The sequence below is a fragment of the Callorhinus ursinus genome, unplaced genomic scaffold, assembly GCF_003265705.2.
Source record: "Callorhinus ursinus isolate GAN/ISIS: 27379988/994484 unplaced genomic scaffold, GSC_fseal_2.0 scaffold223, whole genome shotgun sequence".
Lineage (NCBI taxonomy): Eukaryota > Metazoa > Chordata > Mammalia > Carnivora > Otariidae > Callorhinus > Callorhinus ursinus.
In genome coordinates, this window is record NW_027397282.1 from 13,088 (window position 1) to 38,186 (window position 25,099).

Below are 25,099 nucleotides of genomic sequence, written 5' to 3' on the forward strand. Positions count from 1 at the left end.
AACAGATTTCTGCACCTTGATATTGTACCCTGAGACTTTCCTGAATTCCTTGATCAGTTCTAGTAGTCATTTGCTGGGGTCATCAGGTTTTTCTGTATAGAGTACCATGTCATCTGCAAACAGTGAAAATTTTACTTCTTCCTCTTTTGGATGCCTTTTATTTCTTTTTGTTGTCTACTTGTGGGAGAGACATAGGGCAGTCAAGTCCCCAGAATACCAGACTTGTCGGAGGCTTTTGACCAAACCCCCTCTGACCAAGCTTGGCACAAGGCAATCAAGTCATCTGCACAGAAGGGTTACCAGGAGCCTTAGGACCATGGGCCCTCCATCTCAGCTTTGTACAAGGCAAAGGAATCACCAAGACCCTGGGCCAAGTGCATGCCCACCAATGCAACAAAGAACAGCGCAACTGAATCCTCAGAAAATCAGACCTCCTGGGAGTCTCGAGAATATGAAACCTCCAACCGAGCTCTGCACTGCCCAAAAGAGGACCCTTGACACCAGGCTGAGGGAGAGTCCTCTGAAGAGGAGCCGTCCAACATGGCCAAGCACTGGGCACAAGAATCGCTTGGACACCAGGCTGAACACAAGCACCCTGAGATCATGAGGACAACATCCCTGCCAAGCACAGGGTGATCAGGTCTCCAGAACACCAGGAGCACTTAGGCTAGGAGCTCTCCAACACAGTTTGGCATGGGAAATGAATCACCTGGACTCTAGACTGCAAAGAAGCCCTCAGAATAAAAGCTATCCAACCCAGAAAAGCATAAGGCAATCAGGTTCTCAAACACAGGATTTTGCGGAGCCCTCTGACCAAAACCCCTCCAACCAGACCTGGAGGTGGAAAAATATATTATCTGGACAGTGGACCCAGCAGCACCCTTAAGTCCAAAAGCCCCCCTACCCAACTCAGCGCCAGAGAAAGGAGCCACCTGGATCCTAGGACAAAGAAGGGGAGTCTTCTACTGCTGTTGAGAAAATGGCAACGAATTCCCCAAAACACCAGGTCCAATAGATGCCCTGAGACTATGACACCACCAAGCTAGTTGCACACTCGGCAAAGGAGTGCCCTGGACACTGGGCTGAGTGGGAGTCCTCTCTCTGGGAGCTCTTCAGCCCAACAAACCAGAGGGCAATTGAGTCCTCACAACACTGGGCCAAACAGGAAACCAGACACTCCAACTCACGTTGGCAGTGGGCAAAGGACTCACTTGGACAACAGGATGACTGGACTCCCTCCAAGTGGGGGCCCTTCAACTGAGGAGACAGCTGGCAACCGAGTCGCTAGAACACCGGGCCAACTGGAAGATCTGGGTTGCCAAGCCTTCTGATTCAGCTTGACACTGGGCCGAGTCTCTCAGACATCAGGCTGAGCAGGAGACCTCTGACCCAAAACCCTCCACTCCATAAAGCATAGGACAATTGGGTCCCCAGAACACAGGTTGGCTGGGAGCCCTCTGGTCATGACTCCTCCATCTCAGCTCTGCACTGGGCTAAGAAGTCCCTAGAACACTAAACTGACTGGAAGCCCTTTAACTAAGGCGACCCCAGGACAAGTGAGTCACCAGTGCCCCGGGATAGACTTCAGTTTAAGGTCACTGTGGCTTGTCAACTGCTTAGCCCTTGTCTTTTTGGGAATTCCCCTCAAGAGGAAAGGATACCAAGCCAAAAAGCGGAGTCAAACCAAAAGATTGGAGAGTTTGAAATAGAACTCATAGCAGGAGATGAGGTGGGGGGTTGAAACAGAACTCATATCAGGAGACGAGATGGGGACTGGAGGGAATTCTAGAAGAGACCCCAGGCCCTGAATACAGAGAACTCATTGGCAAAGGTCCTCCAGATGAAGGAGAGGTGCTCCATCCTGGAAGGAGTGGTGGAGTCCATAGAAAAACAAATCAAGTCGTGGGGTGAGAAGCAGGCTCAGGTCTATGAGGTAGAGAGATTTTTTGGGTACATCAAGGACTTGCTGGAAGCTTTTGCCTCCCAGGCAACGAGATCCAAGTGGTGATGTCCCTGCACACTCCCATCCAAGATGCCATAAATGCGGAGCTTGGAAAAGTTTGGTCATCTCCAGGAGTGAGAGTTTTAATATTTTTCAGAGGCCTAAATAACTTAAAAACATTATTTCAGAATAAGTACAGGAAACAACCCCTGGGTGACTGTGATGTATAGCCTGGGTTACTCTCACTAATGTGCCTTGTAAGTCATCACATTCTCCAGTTGGTGGGCAGTGGCCTCCACAGCTCTGAGAGAGTGTCAGTGAATTATGCAGAGCTGACCCTGAACACATCCTTCCTCTCCCCATCAACAATTTTAGACATCCTGTTTTCTGGAAATCAAGGTCAGCTGCTGAGGTCATCCACATTCTGAAGAAAGGAAAAAATAAGCTGTAATGTCCATACGTAGGTATTTCTGCAAAAATGATTTTTGTCCCTAGCCCCATCACACATGCTGTGGCAAATTTGTGTTTGGACCCTGGCATAAAGTTTCCAAACTCTGGTCACCAGAACTACTATTTCCTGACTGCATGTCCCTGTGTGATGCAGACCTCTGAAGAGTAAATGTGACAAGATGAGGGAACCAGGCTGGAGGGAGGCCAGAAGAAGGGGACCATTCCCTGCCTCTGGATGATTTCCTCCTGTGGGCGAGGTAGGTATAGACTGGAGTAAGGAGCCTGGAGTGTGGGCTCTCTGCTCTGAGCCACAGAAGCACTGCAAAAGTTGGGAGAGACACAGATTACTACTTGCTGCTCCATGTGGAGGGGTGGATGGACAGAGTAACGAAGAGAAGGAGACAGGTAGGAACAGGTGCATATGGAATACTCGGGTGTCGGTGGATATGGAGGAAGGTGTCTACCTCTAATATGCAGAGCTGAGATTCTGCCATGCATTGGACAGAAGGAAGGAGGAGAGTAAGGTTCCAGGTTTGTCTTCTCCCTAGAGATTGTCCCCTTACATCAAGGTAGGATGTGGGAGCTCAAGTGCCTTGTGGATATCAATGAGCTGGGTTCTGACTGTGGCTGTAGTGGAGGTGGAAGAGAGCCTAGAGCCATGGTTCCTTGGGGGAGCTCAAGGCACTCTGCTCATAGTACCAGGGCATAACCTGATTAGAGTCATGAAAAAGCTGTCTCTTAGGGAAGGTCAAAATGAGGGGGACTTGGGATGAGAGAGGTTAGTATCTCTAAGATTGATGGTGTCTGAACTTATAGGAGGGCTGCTGCTTTCAGGAGCCAGTAGGGAGGCTGGTGCAGTCCAGGTCACTTGGGTTTGATGGGGAAGTGGATCACAGTGTGATCCCAGAGCTGCTAATCTCTAGTGGCCACCTGCTCAGACCCCACTTACCAGACACATGTTTCTGGACACAGCAGGATCTTGGGGGTGCTGGGACCCCACTTTGGGGGTGTGTAGCAGAGCAATTCACTCCTTGAGCCACCATTCCTCCCCCTGTAAAATGCTGGCAACTTTGGGGGCGGTGGCTGTGTGAGCAGGATGCAGGAGACAGCAGAGTTGAGGAGGGGATCTCTAAGGCCAGGGGACGGAAGCTGTCCAGAGGAGGGAGGGCAGGCTGTGAGCCAGGTCCTTGCCCCGTCAGTTCCTTCCCAAACTCAGAACAGCAGATTCAGGAGAGCAGTCTGTGTCCTGCCTCTGTGCTGTCCCACACCTGGCCTTCTCTGCCCATTAGGTACAGCACATCACAGCCCACCCCCTGCCCAGTCACAGACCAGCACCAGGTTCCTCCTGCCTCCTACACTGCTGCTTGACACCCACACATTAGGGTCCTGGGGAAGCTTGGAGCTTCCAGGAGCCAGGGTGGGACTGATAGCTTTAGGGAACTATGCTGAGGTGTGTTGACAGGTAGAGCGATCCTATAGGTAGGGAGGGATTTAGGTCCATTTAGAGATTCAGATAGTACGGCAATGTCCCATCGCAGAGGCACTCTTGGCTGATTTTGCCCCAAGGTAACATCCTACATCACTGCAGAACACTATTCGCACCAGGAAACTGACAGTGTGGTGTGATGGACATGTCTAGGTCTGTCACTTTGTCATGGACATTTATATATTCAACAGCACAATCCAGGTATGGAACTACTCTGTCAGCACAAAGATCTCCTTCATGCTACCCAACCCTGCCGATGGCATTCACCCCTGTGTTTTACATTTTGGATATACTGGCATTTTGTTACATGAGGGAAGTCCTACAGCTGTGACCGGTGATGTTGTTTGGTTTATTCGGGATAATACACCTGGAATCCATTCACGTTTTGTGTTATCATAACTTTATGACTTTTTATCACTGAGTTGGGCTCCCTAGTTTGGAAATGCCACAGTTTGTTCATCTGCTCCCCTTTTGAGGGATATTTTTGTTTCCGGGATTTAGAGACTACAAATAATCCCACAGTGAATATTTGGCATATTGTTTTGTGAGATCTTAAATTTTCATTCTCGAGGATAAAGGTCCAGGACAGTGATTCCTGGGTTGTCGCATTTATGTTTTGCTTTTGCATAACCAGTCAAACTGTCTTACCAGAGTGACTGTTCCATTTACATTCCCACCAGCAATGTAGGAGATCTGGCTCTTTCCAACATTTGATGTTTTTACTCTGTTTTATATTAACGAGCGTTCCTAACAGGTAGGTAGTAGTGATTACTCAATCAGGTTTTCCTTTACATTTCCCTCATGGCAACTAATGTGTAGTTTTTCTTGTGCTTATTTGCCATCTGCATGTTTTCTTTGCTGAAATGTCTGTTCGTGACTTTTGCCCATTTGCTATTTGGATAGTTTGTTTTTTTTTCTCTCCCCCGGTTGTGTTTTAATTTTTCATATATTATAGATAGAAGTTCTTTGTCAGATAAGTGGTTTGAAAATATATTCACCTAGTCTATAGCTTTTCTTTTCATCCTCCTAACAAGATCTTTACAACAACAGAAGGTTTTAATCTTGATAAAGTCCAGTGTTATACCTTATGAATCCTCCTTTCTTGTCTTGTGTAAAAATGTACCAAATGCTAAGTTTAGAAAATGGCTAAACATCCATAATGTATTTTCTCACAATTCTGCTGGGTAGAAGTCCAACATAAGGCACCAATGTGGTCAGGTTCTGAGGAAGCCCATCCTCCTGGAGGTTTGTTGATAACCACCTTCTGGCTTTGTGCTCACATAACCTTTCTTTGTAGGTGTGCATGGAGAGTGCAAGCTCTCTGTGTCTCTTCTCATAAGCATGCTAACCCCATCATGAGAGTCCTAACCTTGTGACCTAACTCAACCTATGTTCATCCCAAGGTGCCAGGTCCAGTATCATAGGGGTTAGAACTGAAACATGTGAATGGGATGGGGGACCGAATTTTGTCTATACCATGTGTCTTGATGACTGTCTTGGGTTCCCTCTGTTTGGGTTTTGTCCATTTTCTTAAATTTTAGGCTCATGTCTTTTGTCAACTTTGGGAGATGATCAGCCATGTTTTCTCAAAATATTCTTCTTTTTTTCCTTTACATTTCTTTCAAATACGCTTTAATCCCTACTTTTCTTTTTTTCTCATTCTGGGATTCTTGTGACATGAATAGATTTTTGTTTTTGTAGATTTTTTCTTCTCTCCATTGTTCATATGAGATACTTTCTGTTGTTCTACCTTCAAGGTACTGACTCCTCTGTTATCTACATTGTCCTACCTTGTCAATTTACTGCGTTGCAAAAAATTTAGTTATATTTTTTCAGTTCTAATCGTTAATTACATTCTTTTTTATATCTTTCTGTCCTGAGACTTACTTTCATTTGATTCCATCACAACTGCAATAGCTTGTGGAAACATTTTTATAATGGTTCCTTTCAAACCCATTGGAAATCCCGACATCTAGGTCATCATTGATCTTAGCGATCTTTGGATTGTGTGGCATGGTCAAGATCACATTTTTCTGGACTTTGGCATGGTGAATGTTCTTGATTATCCATCTTGCCTATTTGGGGTCTTATGTCATGTGACTCTGGACCGTCTTCATTCTGGTGTATGAGCAGGTGTTGGGTCTACAAGAGCGTGGCTAGTACAAGAAGCCCCAGTTATGTGCCCAAACTAGAAGAAGCAAACAGAAGTCTGGCCGACACAGCCGTGAGGTTCCAGTTCACCTGTGGGGAATGTCACATCTTCCTGTCATTCTTACCAGAAGCCAGAGATGAGGGCACATGACAGCTAAAAACATGTGTGCTGAACTTATTTCTGTGCATGAATGAGGCCTTTGTAAGGGCCAGAAGTCTAGTTGGGAGGGGAAGATTTTAGGAAAAGTGTGTTCTGTGTAAATGGACATCATTTGAGAACTTTTGTTTATGTTGGTGGAAGAAGGGTCGGCTGACTGAGATGGCTGGCACTGCTGTTGGGCTTGCTCAAAACTCAAGTCAAGGTGGCCCCTCCCCCTAGTGCCCTCACCCTAGATATCGTCCTCCCAGGACCTGCTGAGGGAGCCCAGGCCACATAGAAAAGGTGAGCCCCGAGCTGGCGTGCTGACTAATGTTAAATTAGACACAAGTTCCCCTCCCTACTCACTTTTGCAAATGCCAGCTTGGGGATGAACTTTACCCTCTTCCAAACTGTCACAATGGGGTCACAAAGGGAGCATAGCCTGGTAGCTCACCTGCAAGCCCAATGGCCAGTCTCTCCCTCTCTCTGCATCAGCCTGGGGCAGGTGTGGGGTCCTCTCACATCCACTCTGGCACTCCCTAGGGGAGGCAGACCACTCACCACTGAACACAGGGCCAGGGATCTCATGAAGGGTTCTCCCTTCAGGCATACCCCCAGGACCATTCCCAGCCCTGATCCAGCCTTCTCTGGGCTGCAGTCCCCAGGTGCTTGCTTCCTGACTGGCAACCTCTTGCTCTGTTTAGCCAAAGCGAGCCTCTCCTCTTGCACTGGGGAACACACATCACACAGAACTGCTGGAGTATGGTGACTTTTCAGACCACCGCAATAAGACAGGATGAAGAGAATATCCTTGAACCCCCCAAAGTACTGATCAGGCAATTCAAACAAACTGTTTCTTCCAGAACAGCTCTCTCTCACCTCCCTGAGAGCTCCGAGAAGAGGGTGAGGAGCCAGCACGTCCTTCCCCATGGCCACGGCTCCATCCCCCACCTCAGCCCCCGGTAAGATCCCAAAGGGCTGGTATTAGGGACGGCCATTCTGTCCTGGGGTGAGGATGCCCTCAGGCCCCCAGGACGCTAATCTTCTTTCTTCCTGCCAGGGCCTGCCCTTCTTCCAGGTCCCCAACGTGAGACAGAAGCCATGTGCCCCTCAGGCCAAGACCTCGGCTCCCCGAGGACTCCCGCCTTCTGACCCATGAGACAAGTGAGCATGCGTGCCAGTTGGGCCCCCGCTGACCGATCCTCCCTGGATCGGGCCCGGCCAGACTCCGGTGCCCTGGCTTCTTTGCTGAGATGGGGGGAAGGGGGGTACGGACAGTCCTCCCCCAGGGTCCTCACCCTGACTCCCAACCGGACCTGTGCCCCGCCCCCCCACCGACCCCGCACTCCACCCTCACACACACACAGGCCCGCCCCACCCCAGGCCCGCTCCTTCTCAGCACAGGCCCTCAGGCTCTAATAGCCAGATGTGGACCCCCGGACAGGAGGCATGGGCTCCTCCTCCACAGGGGCCTCCTCCATGGCCTGTCCGTACTGCGGCCCAGTCAGTCCTCCCTCTGGTCCTCCCCTTCCATCCTGGCAGGACCGGGCTCAGCCTGGGTGGCCCTGAAGCCTGCTCCTTCCACCCAGACCCCAGGCTCTAGGAGACGTGGCTGGGAAGTCAGGGCACGCCCTAGGTGACCATCTGGCCCCGGGACCTCCCAGGACCGAATCTGTTCACTGTCCCCAATCCCGCAGTCCTCCTTCCGTTCCTTGCATTTCCACCCAGCAACAGGTGGGCCACCGCCCCCCACTTGCATACTCGAGGCAGTGCTCCATCCTAAACGGCCAGGGCTTCTCGGAGACCCTGAGGCCAAAGTGGCCACGCACTGTGTGGGCTCTTCCATCCCAGGAGTCTCCCGTGGCTGAATCAGGGCCGCGGTCCTGCTGGCTCCCTGGGGAGTCCCTTGGGGTTCCTCGCTTCGAGCCCTGGCAGGTCCTAGGCCCCTCCGTCTGCCGTCCCCAAGCTGGTCTGCCAACACAAAGGCCCTCCCTGCCCTGAGCCCACCGGGTTAAGTCTGTGGCCAACACGTGCGGCCACGAAGCCCAGGGCTTCCCAAGGCTGAGATGGGGCATCCAGGTCTCTCGGGCCTTCTTCTGATCTCCACCAGGACTCCCTGTGTGCCTATGCCTCTGCCTATCCATACTGCCTGCAGATCGGCTCCCAGGCACAGGGGCATCCCGTGTCTAGGACACCCAGATGGGCAAGTGGGGGACACACAAGCACATGCACGAACACAATCGGGGTGTCCCCGTCCTCCACTCAGGCCTCTAGGCACTGACTCTGGGCTGGGGTCCAGGGTCTCTCAGTCCTCCCTCTGCAACTTCAGCGTAAAGCCCAAGAGGACCTGGGCCTGCCCCTCTGCCCACCTGAGGGAGGCCCTGCTCCTTCGATCTACCAAGGACCCCAGGTTCTCGGGAGACCCAGATGCAGAAGTCCGCCGCACTGGCCACGTGTCCCCATCTCGCCCAGGGGGGCCTCCCTAGAATGACATCATGAGTGGGCTTCTGCGGGGCTCCCCTCTGTCCTCCCTCAGGGTTTAACCCTGGCCTCTGCACGCCACCCCCCCAGCACTGGGTGGCCAGGGCCCTCCCCTCTGCCCACCTGAGCATCTGCTCCTTTCATCAGGCCCTCACCTCAGTCTCCCTGAGACACGGACTCAGAAGTCCAGACTCACCACGTGTTCCAATCAGCCCCCCTCCCCCCAATGGACCTTCCCTGACTGACGCTGTGCTGGGGTCCAGGGTCCCTCAATCCTCCCTCTGCATCCTCACCTTAAAGCCCAGCAGGACCTGAGGCCTCCCCTCTGCCCAACGAGGGAGGCCTTTCTCCTTCTGCAAAGGCATCCAGCATCTTTGAGACCTGGATGCAGAAGTCAGGACTCACCACGTGTTCCCATCACCCACCCCCCGCCACGGACCTTCCCAGACTGAGGCTGGGCTGGGGTCCAGGGTCCCTCTGTCCTCCCTCTGCATCCTCAGCGTGAAGCCCAGCAGGACCAGGGCCCGCCCATCTGCCCACCCAAGGGAGATCCAGCAATTGCACTCCTCGGTATTTACCCCAAAGATAGAAATGTAGGGATCCGAAGAGGTACGTGCACCCCGATGTTTATAGCAGCAATGTCCACAATAGCCAAACTGTGGAGAGAGCCAAGATGTCCAACGACAGGTGAATGGATAAAGAAGCAGTGGTATATATACACAATGGAATATTATGCAGCCATCAAAAGGAATGCGATCTTGCCTTTTGCAACGACGTGGATGGAACTGGAGGGTGTTATGCTAAGTGAAGTAAGTCAATCAGAGAAAGACATGTATCATATGACCTCACTGATATGAGGAATTCTTAATCTCAGGAAACAAACTGAGGGTTGCTGGAGTGGGGGTGGCGTGGGAGGGATGGGGTGGCTGGGTGATAGACATTGGATAGGGTATGTGCTATGGTGAGCGCTGTGAATTGTGCAAGACTGTTGAATCACAGATCTGTACTTCTGAAACAAATAATGCAATATAAATTAAGAAAAAATAAAAAGAAGATAGCAGGAGGGGAAGAATGAAAGGAGGGAAATCGGAGGGGGAGAGCAAGCATGAGAGAGGGTGTACTCCGAAAAACAATCTGAGGGTTCTGGAGGGGAGGGGTGTTGGGGGATGGGTAGCCTCTTGATGGCTATTAAAGAGGGCACGTTCTGCGTGAAGCACTCGGTATTATGCACAAACAGTGAATCATGGAACACTGCATTAAAAACTAATGATATAATGTATGGTGATTAACATAACAATAAAAAATTTAAAAAAACAAAACAAACACAAACAGCTCCTGGATTCATTAATTTGTTCTTCGTGGGTTTTGTTTGTTTTTTAGTTTAAATTTCATTTGTTTTTGATTAATCTTTATTTTTTTTCTTTCTACTGGCTTGGTTTTTGTTTTTGTTTTCCTAGTTCCTTTTAGTGTAATGTTATGTTTTTTATTTGATATTTGTCTTGCTCTGTGATGTATTCCTGTATAGTTCTAATGTCTCCTCTTAGAATAGTTTTGCTGCCTTCCAAAGATTTTGGATCTTTGTAGTTTATTTTCATTTTTCTCCATATATTTTTTGATTTCCTTTTTTAGTTCTTATTTCATCTATTCAATATTTGGTAGAATGTTATTTAGTCTCCATGTATTTGTGCTCTTTCCATCTTTTTTTCTTGCAATTACTTCCTAGTTTCATACTACTGTGGTGAGAAAAATGCATGATACAATTTCAATCTTTTTGAATTTGAGATTTTTTGTGGCCTAACATAGGATCCATTTTGGAGAATGCGTCATGTACTGGAAAAGATTGTGTATTCCAATATTTTTTAAATGAAATGTTCTGAATATATGCGGTAGGTCCATCTGGTACATTGTGTTATTCAAAGTCATTGTTTCCTTGTGGATTTTCTGGCTAGATAATCTATCCATTGATGTGAGTGAGGTCTTGAAGTCCTCTATTGTATTACTGTGATTACCTTCCTTTATGGCTCTTAAGAGTCACTTTATGTATTTCAGTGCTCCTATATTGTGTGCATAAATATATTGTTTTAAGTTTTCTTGTATCTTTCAGCACTTTTAATGTAACATGCCACACCTCTCTGGCCTGCAAAGTTTCTAAAAATTTTATTGATATTTTTATGTCATTTCCCTTATATGTAACTTTTCTTTTCTAGTGTTTTTAAAAATAATTCTCACTTTATCACTACTTTTTGCCATGAGGTGTCTTTGTTTGCACCTCCTTGTGTTGATTTTTTGGGGGGAGGGGTTCTTTGTGCCTCCTGGATCTGGATACCTCTTTCCTTCCCCAAATTAATGAAACTTTCAGCTATTATTTCTTCAAATAAATTTTCTGCCCCTCTTTGTCTCTCTCCTTCAGGATTCTTTATAAAGTGAATGTTATTAATCTTGATGATATGCTGAGTTCCCCTCACCTGGTCACATACTTTATTATTCTTATTTTCTTTCTTTTTTGCTGTTCATCTTTGTTGTTTTCCATTAATCCTCCTTTAGCTCCCTGATCCATTCTTCTGCCGCATCTTATATGCTATTGCTTCCCTCTACTGTATTTTATTTCAGTTACTGAGTTCTTTATCTAAGTCTGGGTCTCTTTTCAATATGTTCTGTCTTTGTCTCACTGAGAGCCTACAGTCTTTTCTCAAATTCCATGAATATCTTACAGCCATTACTTTGAATTTATAACAGTCATATTGATTATTTCTTTTCATTTAGCAATTTGATGCAGTTTTGCCCTTGTTCTTTTGGGACATATTCCTCCACCTCATTATTATGTGTAACCCTCTGTGCTTGTTTCCTATGTATTTGGAAAATAAGCTACATTTCTTGACCTTAACAGTCATGGCTTTTGGAAGAAGAGGTCCTGTGGTGTCCAGCAGCACAATGCCCCGGTTCAGAAGAACCAGGTACTCTAAGGAGGTCTCTATGTGGATTGTGTGCACTTTACTATCATGACTGACTAGAGTTTCCTTCAGTCCATTTGGCTGCAATTGACCACTGTGCTTGTTACACCAATAAGGTTTTTAACCCTGTGCTGTGAAGGGACCAGCCTGCTCCAACATGTGCTAGAAGTTGGAAGGTGACAGCAGTCAGCAAAATGCCTGCCCTAAGCTCATGTCAGGGGCTACTTGAAGGATGATATCCTTGCCGTGTGCCTTGAGGCTCCCAAAGTGGGCAGTAATAGCAGTCATACCTGCTAGGGCTGCCCTTGCACCGATTGGCAGTCCACATTTTCTGTACTACTAGCCAATATTTGGCTGCTGGGACTGTGGACATACGCTTGTTCATGTGTATCTTTCCCTCTCCCCAGGGCAAGAGTCATTTCGGAGTGTCACATCTCACTGATGGGGCTGTAGGCAGTGTGTTTTGTGGCAGGAGATGCTTTGGATGGACACCTGTGTAATGGGAGGGGTTGGGTAGTGTGGATCTGCAGGAGAATGTGGGGGTGAAGTTCATGGTGCTCCCTAGATAGGTGAAGAGTGTTTACACTTGTTCCTGCACATGTGCTGCTATCTTGGCTTGGGATCTGGGAGGAAATGGCACCGGTCACCTCTTTTGTTCTTGGAGAAGTCTCCTATAGATCCCCCACACACACACACACATACACCCAAGCGTGTTCTGGAAGTGGTCAACAAATGTCCTTTACTATGTCCCAGGTGCTGCTCAAAATGCTGTTCATATGCTCTTATGCTAGCACTTTAGGGACAGGGACTCAGTTTCTTCTTGCCCTCATGATCTTTCAGAGTTAAGCCTGCTAACTTTTAAAATACCAAGTTATTCCCAGCTGATTGTAAAAATTCAGAAAGTTAAGCCCCACTCTTTTCCAAAGCCATATATTACAGGGACCAATGATCCTGATATGGGTGACCCATCCTTGAGGCGCTTGCCATGGGTTCTGATTCTCTCTCTTCTCCATGTTTGTAGTGTAGCTCCTGCTTGTGGTTAGTCTCATGAAGGGTTTGGGTTCCAACTGCATCTCGGTTTCTCCTGACATTTTTTATGTGGCCTCCTCTCTATGAGTAACTAGAGAGTTTGTTCTGACAATCCTTGGGTTGTTTTCAGAGGTAGTTGCATGGATGTGTTTGTTATCTTGTGTGTCTCTGGGACTAAGTGAGTTCAGGATCCTCCCACTCTGCCATCTCCATAGAGCCTTAAGTTGGCAGTCTTTTTTAAAGTGAGCTTTTAGAACTCTAAATTGCCTCTTAACATTGCCTTTCCTATATCTAATAAATTTTGGTACATTGTGTTATTTTCATTTTTGTCAGGATAATTTATAATTTCCCTTGTGTTTAATTCTTCGACCAGTTTGTTGTTTATGAGTATGTAATTAAATTTTCACGTATATTCTTGATTTCCCAGATGTGCTTCAGCAATCTTAAATTTGCTTCAGCAAAATTAAATTTTTAATTTTATCTCATTATGATAAGGAAAGCTAGTTTGTATGACTTTACCCTTCTTAAAATGTTAATAAATGTTTATTGGTGTTATATAAGGTCTATCTTGGAAAATGTTCCATGTTCCCTTAGAAATTATGCCAAAATTTCTATGTATATTTAATATCTCTGGGTTTTGGTATACATATATTTATAATTGTGAAGTGTCATTATTATTGTTATGTGTCCTTTTCCTTTCTTACAGTTTTATTTTTGTGTGGAATTAGTATAAATGCCACTGATCTCAATCGGTTACTACTTCAGCACAGTCTTTTTTTTATCGTTTCATTAACAAACTATCAACGTCTGTCCTTAAAATTAAGGAGAGTATTCTGTAGGCAGCATAGTTATTTTCTCTTTTTAAATCCATTCCATTCTGTCAATCTGTATCTTTTGAATGGGACATTTAATAGGATTACTGGTGGGAAAATGACTCAATATCTTTTTGTTAAGTGTTTTCTTGTTATAGCCATTGTTGTCCCTCATTACTTTTAATGCCTTTATTTTGTTGATTTTTAAATAATGGGATGCTTTTATTTACCTCCTATTTCCTTTTGTCTGTAGTTTATTGATACTTTGTTTGTCATTACCATAGTGTATTTGTTTGCTGGGGCTGCCATATCAAAGTATCGCAATCTGGGTTGTAATTAATAATAGTTAATTTTCTCACTTTTCTAGAGGCTACAAGATGTACGTCAAGGGGTTGGCAGAGTTGAATTTTGTTGGGAACCCTTTCCTTGGCTTGTAGACATCCATCTTCTCTGTCTGTCTTTACATGGCTGTAACTCTAAAAGTGTCTGTATCTTAAACTCCACTTATATGAAATCACGTATATTGTACGAAGGTGACCCATATGATCCATGTTGACTTAATTGCCTATTGGAAGTACTATTTCCAAATACAGACACTATAATATATTAGAGGTTAGGATTTCAACATATGAATTAAGAGGGGACCCAATTCAGTCCACAACACATGTGGATTACAAAAAAATGATTTCTACAACACATTATGTTACTGATATCATAGATGAGATTTTTGTATGTGTGGGCCCATTAATAAGTATTTATAATAATTTTCAGGTTTGGTTTTTCAAATCTTATAAAAGAAGTAAAGGTGGACTTCTGTGTGTTTTGGTCAAGTTCTCCACACACAAGGCACTTTTAAATTTCCTTAGACTCTCATCCCTGCATTTTTTTTTTCTAGAAGCCTTGGATTTGTGTTAAATGTCTCTTTGTTAATGTCTTGCTTCCCCACAAATTGTAGCTCACTGTTGCTTTAATGATCCACTGCAACTGTCCCTGCCATCAGAGGCCTTCCAACTATGCCACTTTCCCCATCACTGTTCTGAGCCAGGGACAGACAGAAATCATATGGAGATCCCTCCACAAGTCAGTACTTTATAAGCAAGTATGTTCTTCTTCTTTTTTTTTTTTAAAGATTTTATTTATTTGAGAGAGTGAGAGAGAGAGAGCACACGAGAGGGGGGAGGGTCAGAGGGAGAAGCAGACTCCCCGCTGAGCAGGGAGCCCGACGCGGGACTCGATCCCGGGACTCCAGGATCATGACCTGAGCCGAAGGCAGTCGCTCAACCGACTGAGCCACCCAGGCGCCCATGTATGTTCTTCTTTTGTCTAAACGATGAACTGAGAATTAGAAGTGTCCTCCTGACTAAATCACACTGCTCCAGCTGGGGTTATGGCAAGGGGAGGCACAATTCCACAATATTTCCCAACATTTTGAGTAAGGACTTTTTCTTGGTTAAGGATTCACGTGGCTTTTGCACTTTGTAGCTGGTTTCTGGAGTTCTGACAAAACTATGTTTGTCCATATGTTGTGCTTTGTGGAGTGTCAGTGGGAAATGAGGGCTGGCACATTCTAGCCCACCATCTTGATGTTTTGTCCAAGATTCAAGGGACAGATGTGTCAGCAAGGTTTTAGTATGCCTGAAAGAATGTCATCAGATATACTGATTTATCTAATCTGTTCTCCTCATGACACATCTGCTTTTACTCCCTTCCTAGGACTTGATCAAAGGAAAACAGATACTGTTCCATGTCTATATTGTCATTATTTGTGTGAATTTAAAGGGCCATCTGTATCTAAAGTGATCTCCTGACTTTCCCTTGGTATGGCTTTTTGGTTCAGACACCCAAATGTGTGGATTCAAACTGTGTCTCGTGTGGTAGAAAAACAGGCATTTGTTAAGTAAGGTTGGGAGTCTACCCTCCACTGGGCAGAAGTCAGCCATGAACAGTGATGTGATTGCATTGGGCTGGATATGTGGTTGCTGTATATAGTAGGAAATATCTTCTTTAGTTTCAGAGACATGTCTTGGTGGAGGGAAAAGAATCTTCACAGTAACAATCACTCAACTATCAGATAGGTGTTTAATCTGCTGAGTCCTCTGAGGTAAGTGAAAAGAAATTTGCAAATGACTATAGATAAAGGGCTGGTATCCAAGATCTATAAAGAACTTCTCAAACTCAACACCCATAAAAAATAATCAAGTCAAAAAGTGGGCAGAAGATATGAACAGACACTTCTCCAAAGAAGACATACAAATGGTTAACAGACACATGAAAAAATGTTCATCATCATTAGCCATCAGGGAAATTCAAATCAAAACCACATTGAGATACCACCTTACACCAGTTAGAATGGCAAAAATGGACAAGGCAAGAAACAACAAATGTCGGAGAGGTTGTGGAGAAAGGGGAACCCTCTTACACTGTTGGTAGAAATGCAAGTTGGTACAGCCGCTTTGGAAAACAGTGTGGAGGTTCTCAAAAAATTAAAAATAGAGCTACCCTATGACCCAGCAATTGCACTCCTGGGTATTTACCCCAATGACACAGATGTAATGAAAAGAAGGGCCCTAAAGTTCATAGCAACAATGTCCGTAATAGCCAAACTGTGGAAAAAACCAAGATGCCTTTCAACAGATGAATGGATAAAGATGTGGTCCATATATACAATGGAATATTACTGAGCCTTCAGAAAGGATGAATACCCAACTATTACATCCACATGGATGGGACTGGAGGAGATTATGCTAAGTGAAATAAGTCAAGCAGAGAAAGTCAACTATCATATGGTTTCACTAATTTGTGGAACATAAGGAATAATATGGAGGACATTAGGAGAAGGAAGGGAAAAATGAAGGTGGGGAAATCGGAGGGAGAGATGAACCACGAGAGACTATAGACTCTGAGAAACAAACAGGGTTTTAGAGGGGAGGGGATGGGGGGATGGCTTAGCCCGGTGGAGGGTATTAAGGAGGGCACCTACTGCATGGAGCACTGGGTGTTATACACAAACAATGAATCATGGAACACTACATCAAAAACTAATGATGTAATATATGGTGACTAACATAATAAAATTAAATTAAAAATAAAGAAAGGAATTAGAGTGCTTTGGTGAGTTTCCCAGAACTTATATTGAATAGGAAAATATGCAATTACTATTTAAAGAGATACATTTCAGTTTGATGATTATGTAGTGTGAATTCTATTGTGCATCTGACATGCATTTTCTCAATTGGGAGTATTTCTTAGGTGGCTATGTTATCATCATATTGCTTAAGTGATTTATGTGAAAAGAATACAGAGTTAAGTATTTGAGATTTATTTGGTCTTATATCACATATGAGTCATCCCACGTTTAAAAGACAAAGGGGATGAAGACCACCTTGTCACAGTGAGATAGGGCCAGAGTCTGGTACCAGTGTGTACTTCTAATGTAAGAGAGCATGACCCTGGAACATCCTTGTATTCCTGATGGGGCTAGTGAACATTTTTTATTCTTTCTTCTCTAAACCATAATATTTTGCATTATATTAAGCACAAATTTATATCCAACAATATTTTTGAAATAATGAAAATATTTAATACAGGTAAAGTATTTCAGGAATTAGGAGCCCTCAGTTTTCCATTATCAACGGACAGAAGAGCTTTCAGTCTCTCTTCTCATCCCCAATGTGACTGGGTAAAATGTCCATGTGGTCATCTGTGGAAAGCTGAAAGGCCTAACCTACTCGTCAAACCCTTGCTGCCCACTGCTGGCCTGCCAAGAACCCTGTCCCCTCTTTCCAGGGAAAACGAAGTCACTCGGATGGGGAGGGGGGATTCTCGCATTGTGACCAGCGAGGTTGGGGAGCAGAGGTTCACTGAGGTCTAGAGGGCTGGGCTCTGCGGTCTCAGAGCTCAGAGACCACGTGACATGGCCCTTCCCCTCACAGATGGGGAAATGGATGTCCAGAGAGGAGAGGAGTTGGCCCACAACCACAAAACCCCATCTCGAGCTCTTCTCCAAATGCCGTTTCAGGGGACAATCCCCCATTTCCAGAAGGTAGCAACTGGGGTTCCAGGCCCCAGATAGAGCCACAGCCCATACCCCATTCGAAAAATGTCCAGGTTCCCCTGGGGCTGCATGCACCCTTCCACCCGGCGACCACAAGAGACATCAGTGGTGAGGTTGTGGACAGGGGACTCGGCTGTCAGTTTCTCCTGCTCTAAAAGGGGACAGGGCCCCGCATTCTGGTGGACATCACCACTAGGCACCACATATGGCCCCTGCACTTCAGAGACCACTGAGGGAATGACCAGGAGTGCCCCTACCCCTGTGAGAGCCCCTCCCATACTCACCCTTCTCTTTCAAGAATCCCCAGCCAGCCACCCAGCAGGCCTGGGGAACTCCAGGTGGGCCCGCCCTAAATTGGGGCCGGCAGCCCGTTCCGATGAATTGCCCACAGGGAACGGGAGGGGTGATCATCATGAGAGCGATGTCATTGTGCTCTAAACTGGGGATGTATTTCTCAAGAATGATGATTTTCTCGACATATCTCTCCTGTTGAGGCGGCTTCGCTGGCTTATTGTTCCCATACACAATTTCCCTTATTCCAAAAATCAGTCTCCAGTCATATACTTTTCTGTGGGCACAGAGGCAAGCCAGGTCATCCTCAGAAAGGACAGGCTCGACAGAAACCTCTGGTGACCATGATCCTCAGAGCCCTCCCTCAGCAAGGGCCTGGGCCCACCCACTCGTGGTCTGGTTGCCACAAGACCCAGAGCCCCGGGGAGACTGCGCACAGAGAGCCCTGGAGAATGTCCCATTCTGGGAAGAGCCTTTCTGAAGACATCCCTCCATGCGCTCCCACACGTACTTTTTGGAGAGGAAACAGTGGGCATCGGTAAGCAGCCAAGGGGAGTTCAGCAAGGTGCCTCTGCACGCATGGTACCTTCGGTTATTATGGGTCATGAATACCTGGAGGCTGACCATCCAGGGCCAGGCCCCGATTGTCGCATCCTGCTCTCCGACGATACGGCCACTTCCCGGTGGGTTCTGCCTGAACCGCAACCCACAGGAGGCACTGGGCAGAGACCAGGGGCACGGTTCAAACCAAGAAGAGGCACAGCCTGTCCTCGCACCTGCATGATGGGGGAATCAGGGCTATGGGGTTGGGCAAAGTGAGGCAACCGGGAGTGTGGAGGGTCTGAGGGGGAGCTGCTGAGGAGAGGCGCTGTCAGGGCGGCAGGGAAGTAGGAAGCTGCAGACCTCAGGAACAGGTTTTGAGGAGTATGAGCTCTGGGGTCTTGTGTGTGTAGCCGCAAGGCGAGGAAAGAAGGTGCGATAGGAAGAAGGACCGATGATAAGGGCCCTAGAAATTTGGGGGATCCCGAGGCAAAGGGGGAGTCTAGAGGTGGAGAGAGAGAGGTGTAATGGCTTGAGGTCTTTAGAGCCAATTCTGGGTGGGAGACTCAGGAAATAGCCACAGGGGTCTTGGGGCTGCAGTGTGGGTTTGGATGGTGGCAGGAAGAGGGAGAGTAGCCAAGGCAGGTCCAGTGATCCCAGGTGTGGGGAGGAGCGGGGGTCCAGGGGTGGAAGTTCTGGGAACTGGGGAGAGGCCACAAGAGTTTGGGGGTACCTCGGGGACTCTCAGAGTCTAAGGTGGAGGCGGAACCCTAGAAGAATGCCATGACAATACCCTAGGGTCTTTGGGGTCAGCCACAGGTGGGGCACCTCAGTATCTCTGGGAAGAAAGGGGTTTCTAAATATTGGGACTTGATGTGCAAGAGACAGTGAGGTAAGTCTCTAGGTGAGGGAAGGACCCCAGCATCTGTGCCACGGGAGGCATAGGAGCCCGGGGTCAGCCCTGGGGTCTCTTGGCTGATGAAGCTGGGAGCAAGGATGGTCTGAGTTGGGGATGTGGGTCACACCCGTGAGACCCCGGGGACTACTAAGGCCCAAGCTTGGCCTCCTTCCTAGCCCTGGACAGAGGGAGTCTGGTTGGGGCTTGCTATTCAGAAGAAACTCTTTCCACCCCCCGGAGGTGTCCCTGACACATATTCACACGTGGCGTTATCTTTGGCAACCACAGACACTGCAAGACCAGCAAAATGGCAGTTGGCAGCATCTCTATCATACTCCTCCCCCAGCCTGGCCTGGAAGCCCAGTGACCTCACAACGCTCTGTGGCCTCCTGACCAATCAGCATGGCTACCTCCTCCCCTCACCCCCCCCAATAGTCAGGCCAGGCAGGAGCCCTTTACCTTAACCGGTTCAGGCTGAAACAAGATCCCAGCTTTCTCTACAGGCTCCTCTGCACCCGTCGGGTGATAGGGGCTCATGTGCAGCCCCCTCCCTCTGTCCCAAGGCCAGGATCTTCATTCCCAGTTACGCTTCGTGGTTCCGTATTATCTGAGGATCCAGTTTTGTGCAGTGTCACGGTCTGCCCCTAATGCAAGCTGCAACCACAGTTCCTGTTCCAAATCATGGGTTGAGGGGCAGCTCTGTCCCTCTGTGTCAAGATGATGCAGCATGTCAAAGGTCACAGGGTGTCGGGCTCACCAGATTAATCGATCCTTAACCCTGTGTAGGGCAAATTGTCTTTCCCTCTTCCAAGTACATACTATCAGCACACTTTTCAAAGAGCCACTTTGAATTTCTCTAATTTAGGACTACAAAGCCCACCTTTCTATTCACTGCTGACTATCACAGGGTCTGGTGTTTCCTACCTGAGTGTCTCCAGGTCTCCTCCCTGGGACCTACATGGAGGAAAATGTGTCTCCTATACCGGAGGGTCAGGAATTCTCACCACAATAACCTGAATATCATGAGGTTTCATTTTTCTGATTGTCAGGAGATGGCATCTCACTGACGGGAGGATGACAAATGCTTACCTCACATACCTGCATGTTAAGAAGTTTCACCTACCTGTAGGAGTGTGAGGAGGTCACACCTCCACCTGCATGAAGGGCAGTGTTCCCTCCTCTCCCTGTGTGTAAGTTCTCCACCAGACCATCTGAGCATCAAGAGGTTGTCCCTTGCCTGCCAGCGTGTCAGGACACCTCATAGCTTCTTCCTGAGTGTTATGGGTTTTCAAATTGTCAAATGAGCTTTATTCTCCTACTAACTTTCTAACTGAATGTCGCACTTTCTCAGCTCACATAACTTTCAGGAGGTCACATGCCCGTCAACTGAATATCCAGTAGGTCTTATATATCTTTACCTGAGTATCAAGAGCCATCATCTCCTAAACCTAACACTAACCCCTACCCCTAACTCCTACCCCTACCACTAACCCTCACCCTCACCCCTCACCCTCACTCTAAACCCTAACCCTAACCCATACCCTAACCCTAACCCGTTCAATAATCCTAACCCTAAACCTAATCCGGACCCCTAACCCCTACCCCTAACCCTCACCCTCACCCTCACCCCTCACCCTCACCCTAAACCCTAACCCTAAAACCTAACCCTAACCCTAAAACTCACCCTCACCCTCAACCTAACCCTAACCCTCACCCTAACCCAGGGCTGTTCAGCAGAGAATCTGGAAGGCCGGCACTCCAGAGCCCCTGCTAGCCCAGCCTGAGACTCCCTGAGACCAGAGCGAGCCCTCCCCTGCCTGACCAGCCACACACTGGCCCCTGCCCTTCATGATGGCCTGATCTTGACCCTGATGGTGAGCTGGCCGACTAGGAGGGGAGTCCAGCTGGTGCGACAGGCTGTAGCTACAGGACAGAGTGACACGTCTGAGCTAGCAGGAACCACACTCTGGTCTCCCTCCCAGAGCCTGCCTGGGAGCTGGAATCTGGGTGCCTTAGGGGCCAGCACACAGCAGGGTCTGCACTGACCAGGGAGCCATGGCCCCCAGGGAGAGTCCCCTCTGCCCTCTTCCAGCTCCTGCCTGGTCTTACCTCTCTTCACTGTGGGGTTGCAGGACCTGGAACCAGGCCCCAAAGGGATGTCTCATTTCCAGCTTGTAATGATTTTGCAGCCCCCAGAGCCCCTGGATTTCCTGGGGCCAGAGGGAAGACTGGCTGTGGATCAGGACTGGGCTGGGCAGGATGCAGGGCCTTGCGGAGAGTGAAGGATGGGGCAGGGGCGGAGTCCTGGCGCCACTGCTCATGTATAAAAAGTGCTGAAATCCCTGAATGCCCACAGGGTCCCTCATTACAGTAACGACCCCCTTTACACACGGGCATCCTGCTGGTGGTCCCCTCCTCCCCAGCCTTCTTACCGCCCCTCTGAACCCAGCCACGGCTGCAGCCAGGGACAGGCTGGACGTCCGTCCCAGGTCCTGCCAGGAAGACAAGTCAGAAGGAGGAGAGGAGAAGGGGAAGGGGCGGACTGATCTTCTCCCTCTCCTGAGTCGGCCTCCACGGATGCCTCCAGGTCCTCTGGCCCAGCCCTGCACTTAGCTGGACCCTGAAAGGGAGTCTGCATTGCAGGCCAGCTGGGTGGGGGGTATTCAGTGACCTGTGCGCCTCAGATGTCCTAGGCACCTGGCCTTGCACCCTAAGGCCTGCCGCCCAGGGTGGGCGTGATTGCGGGGCCCAGCGGACTTTGGGGCCACAGAGCAGTCAGCTGTGGTGAGGGAATGTGGGGGACCAGTCAGGTGCAGAGCCATGGGTCTCGTGTACATGCGCCGCAGGGCTGGTTCAACGTACAGGTGCTGTGTGCAGGTATCCTTTGCACACCTGGCCATGATACACCAGGCTGGCCCTCTCGGTGGGTAGGCCTGTGTGTCTGGTGCACCTGTCCCCCACCTACCCCTGGAGGAATGGCCACGTTCAAGCGTTTCCATGTCCAACCCTCAGGGACAGTTGGGAACCTGGGTCAAGAGAGGCAGGGACTGGCCCAGGACAACTGAGGGGTGCAGAGCCCAAGGAGCAGGGCTGCTCTCCATTCCTAGGCCAGCCCCAACACTCCCATGAGGTTCGCTTTGGGGGTGAGAGCCCCTCAGATCCTCGGGGATAGCTACCCAACCCGTCCCATGTGGGGACATGAACTTGGGCATCCCCAGGCACGTAGAGGCATGTGCACCTGCACACACACCCACACACACACACACACACACACCACTCCGACTGCCCAGCTGGGGGTCTGAAGGGGAGGACACCCAGGGAGTGAGGTGGAGGAAAAGGGGGAAAGAAGAAAGAGGTTGGAGACGGCTGGGCCATGGGGCAGGGCATCAGGACTCCTGGCAAGGAACCAGATCCAGAGCATGGGGAGGGGAGACAGGCCAGGCTGATGGTCAGTGTTCCCCAAGGGGCCCAGGGGGTTGCCAGGGCGCTGGGAGAAGACAGGGTCTGGGTTCCTGTGTCCACCACCACCCTGGGCACTTGGGAGTAGGAAGAGATACCCACCCCAAAGTCCAGAGGGGCTACAGCCCAAAAGGCCTCAGGTTATTCTTCTGTCACTTGGGCTGCAGAGATGCAGTGTCCCAAGGTTCCCACAGGCTTGTAGAAAGAGCCTGTGGCCTTGGATCTCCATCCCTGACCCACTGTGCTCCCAGTGCTGGGAAAATGCTTTGTAATCCCTCGAGGTCCTTCTCAGCAGAGGACAGACTTCTGGCTTGGGGAGCTGAGGAGCTGTGTATGCACAACGTGGCAGAGCACTGGGCCACCAGTCTGGAGACCAAGGTCAGGGCCCTCCTTGTTGCAGCCTCAGGGTCCGCATTTGGAACAGGATCTAGAATCACTGCTCTGGTCTGGGTGAGGAGGCCTTAGGAAGGAATGGAGCACCAGGACCAGAGAGGGAAATGGGGACAAGGGAGGCTTCTGAGCTTTCTCACATCACCCTTGGAACCCACAGATCCTGCTCCTGTGAGAGACACAGACACAGAGACAGAGAAGGAGACAGAGAATGAACATAGGACACAGGGAACCAGAAGTCATAGATTTTCCTCCATCAGCTTGGCAATGACATCCCGGCATTTTGTTCCATTCCATTCCTGAGAGCGCCGTCCCATAGGCCATCCACCCTGGAAGGGAGGGGATTCCACAGGGATGTGTGACCAGGATTCAGGGGTGTAAGGGGCCGCTGTGGGGACTTCCCAGCACACGGGCACAGACGAGGCACTGGGACCTGAGCCTAACACTAATGGGAGCCCCTGGCATTCTGCGTCACCAGGGGACAAGGTCAGAATCAGTTCATTACTACCTTCCCACGGGGGCTGGGACACAGTCAGGAGGGGGTGGTTTTGCCTGGACCCCAAAGCAGACTCAAGCCCCTCTGAGCTCTGTTCCATGCCAAGCCCAGGTCCTGGCTCATCCTTGCATTGCCAAGTATGCACCAGCCTCCTGTGAAGGCACGTATGGAACATGTGTAGAGGTCCTACCCCTGATCGCTTCCCTAGAAGTAGAAGCCAGAATACCCCGATGTGCAGATGGGGAGCCTGGGGAGGCCCTGAGAGGAACAGGGTCTGTCCAGGTTCATAGCCCTGGGCACGCACAGGAGTCCGGTCTGAACCCAGGTCTGTGTCCTCACAGCAAGGACACCGGATGCACCCAGGCCTCCCGGGGGCTGTGGGTGGGCTGTGTGGGTGTCACTGTATAGATGGGGCATGGGGGGAGGGTGAGCATTGAGAAGCCCGGGGAGGGGGGCACTCGGGGTGCTCCTGTGTGAGGAGGAAGTTGGGTAAGGGGACCCGAGGCAGTGGTGACCTCAGTTCCCTGACAACAGAGCCCAAGAGAATTTGGAACCCTGGTAACCAGGCACCCACCTTGCACAGACAGCCCCCTGCCCAGCTCATTTCATTGGAGATCCTCAAACCAAGATGCTCACATGCTGCTTTCAGAGGTCTGGAGGCTTCAGGCAGAAGAAAGCGTACCCTGCATATGCTGCTCCCCGCTGGGGATTTCATGTCAGGGCTCCCCACCGCCTCTGGCCATTTGGCCATTAGGACAGAAAGGTGACAGCAGGAGGCCCAAGGCCAGCCACCCAGCTCCACTCGCTCTGATGACCTGTGTAGCCCCAGGTGCCCTCCCTGTGTGTGTGTGTGCGTGTGTGTGTGTGTGTGTAGGTGCACGTGTGTGGATGGGGGTGTGTGTCTGTGTGTGTGTGTGCGTGTGTGTGTATGTGTGTGTAAAGAGGGGTCATGCAGGGTGGGGCCACCCCGAGCAGGAGCAGGCTGATGGGGGTCAGATACCCATTCGGCAGGTCATGTTCAAGGTCAAGGCTGGCCGTGTGGGATGGTGTGTGCGGGTGCTGCCACTTCTACCCAAGGTTTATCCCGATAACCATGCAGCGATGGGTCACTGCATTCCAGATGCAGGGCTGTGCATGCACAGGTCTGTGTCTGATCTGGGAGCAGCAGGGGGACTGGGCAGGAGGACAGTGCGGATGGCCAGGCAGGGCTCTGATGCCTCGGGGCTGGCTACCGGTCCCTGTCTTTGCAGAAGGCCACGGAGGACATGGAGAGGCAGCTGGCGGACATGCCTTCCTCCCTGACAGAGGGTTTGACCCCACAAGCATCACGAGAAACAGGTGCTGTGGATTGCCGGGCAAGACATCCTACACCACGCAGACCACTGTTCCAGGTGTTCATCCACCGAACAGTGGTCCAGGAGCCGGAGCCCATGGAGGCCAAGGCCGAGGGTGAGAAGCCTGGGGCTAGGTGTTTGTGGTGTGTGGGGACAGGTCGGTGCTGGCCCCACAGGGAGGAGCCCCCAGAGGCTG

At 49.3% G+C, this 25,099-nt stretch overlaps 1 pseudogene; it reads right to left on the reverse strand.

Moving 5' to 3' along the window:
- The window catches only part of LOC141371995 (acrosin-like), a 32,637-nt pseudogene extending 13,080 nt beyond the window's left edge, over positions 1-19,557 (reverse strand).
- Between the last annotated feature and the right edge of the window lie 5,542 nt (positions 19,558-25,099).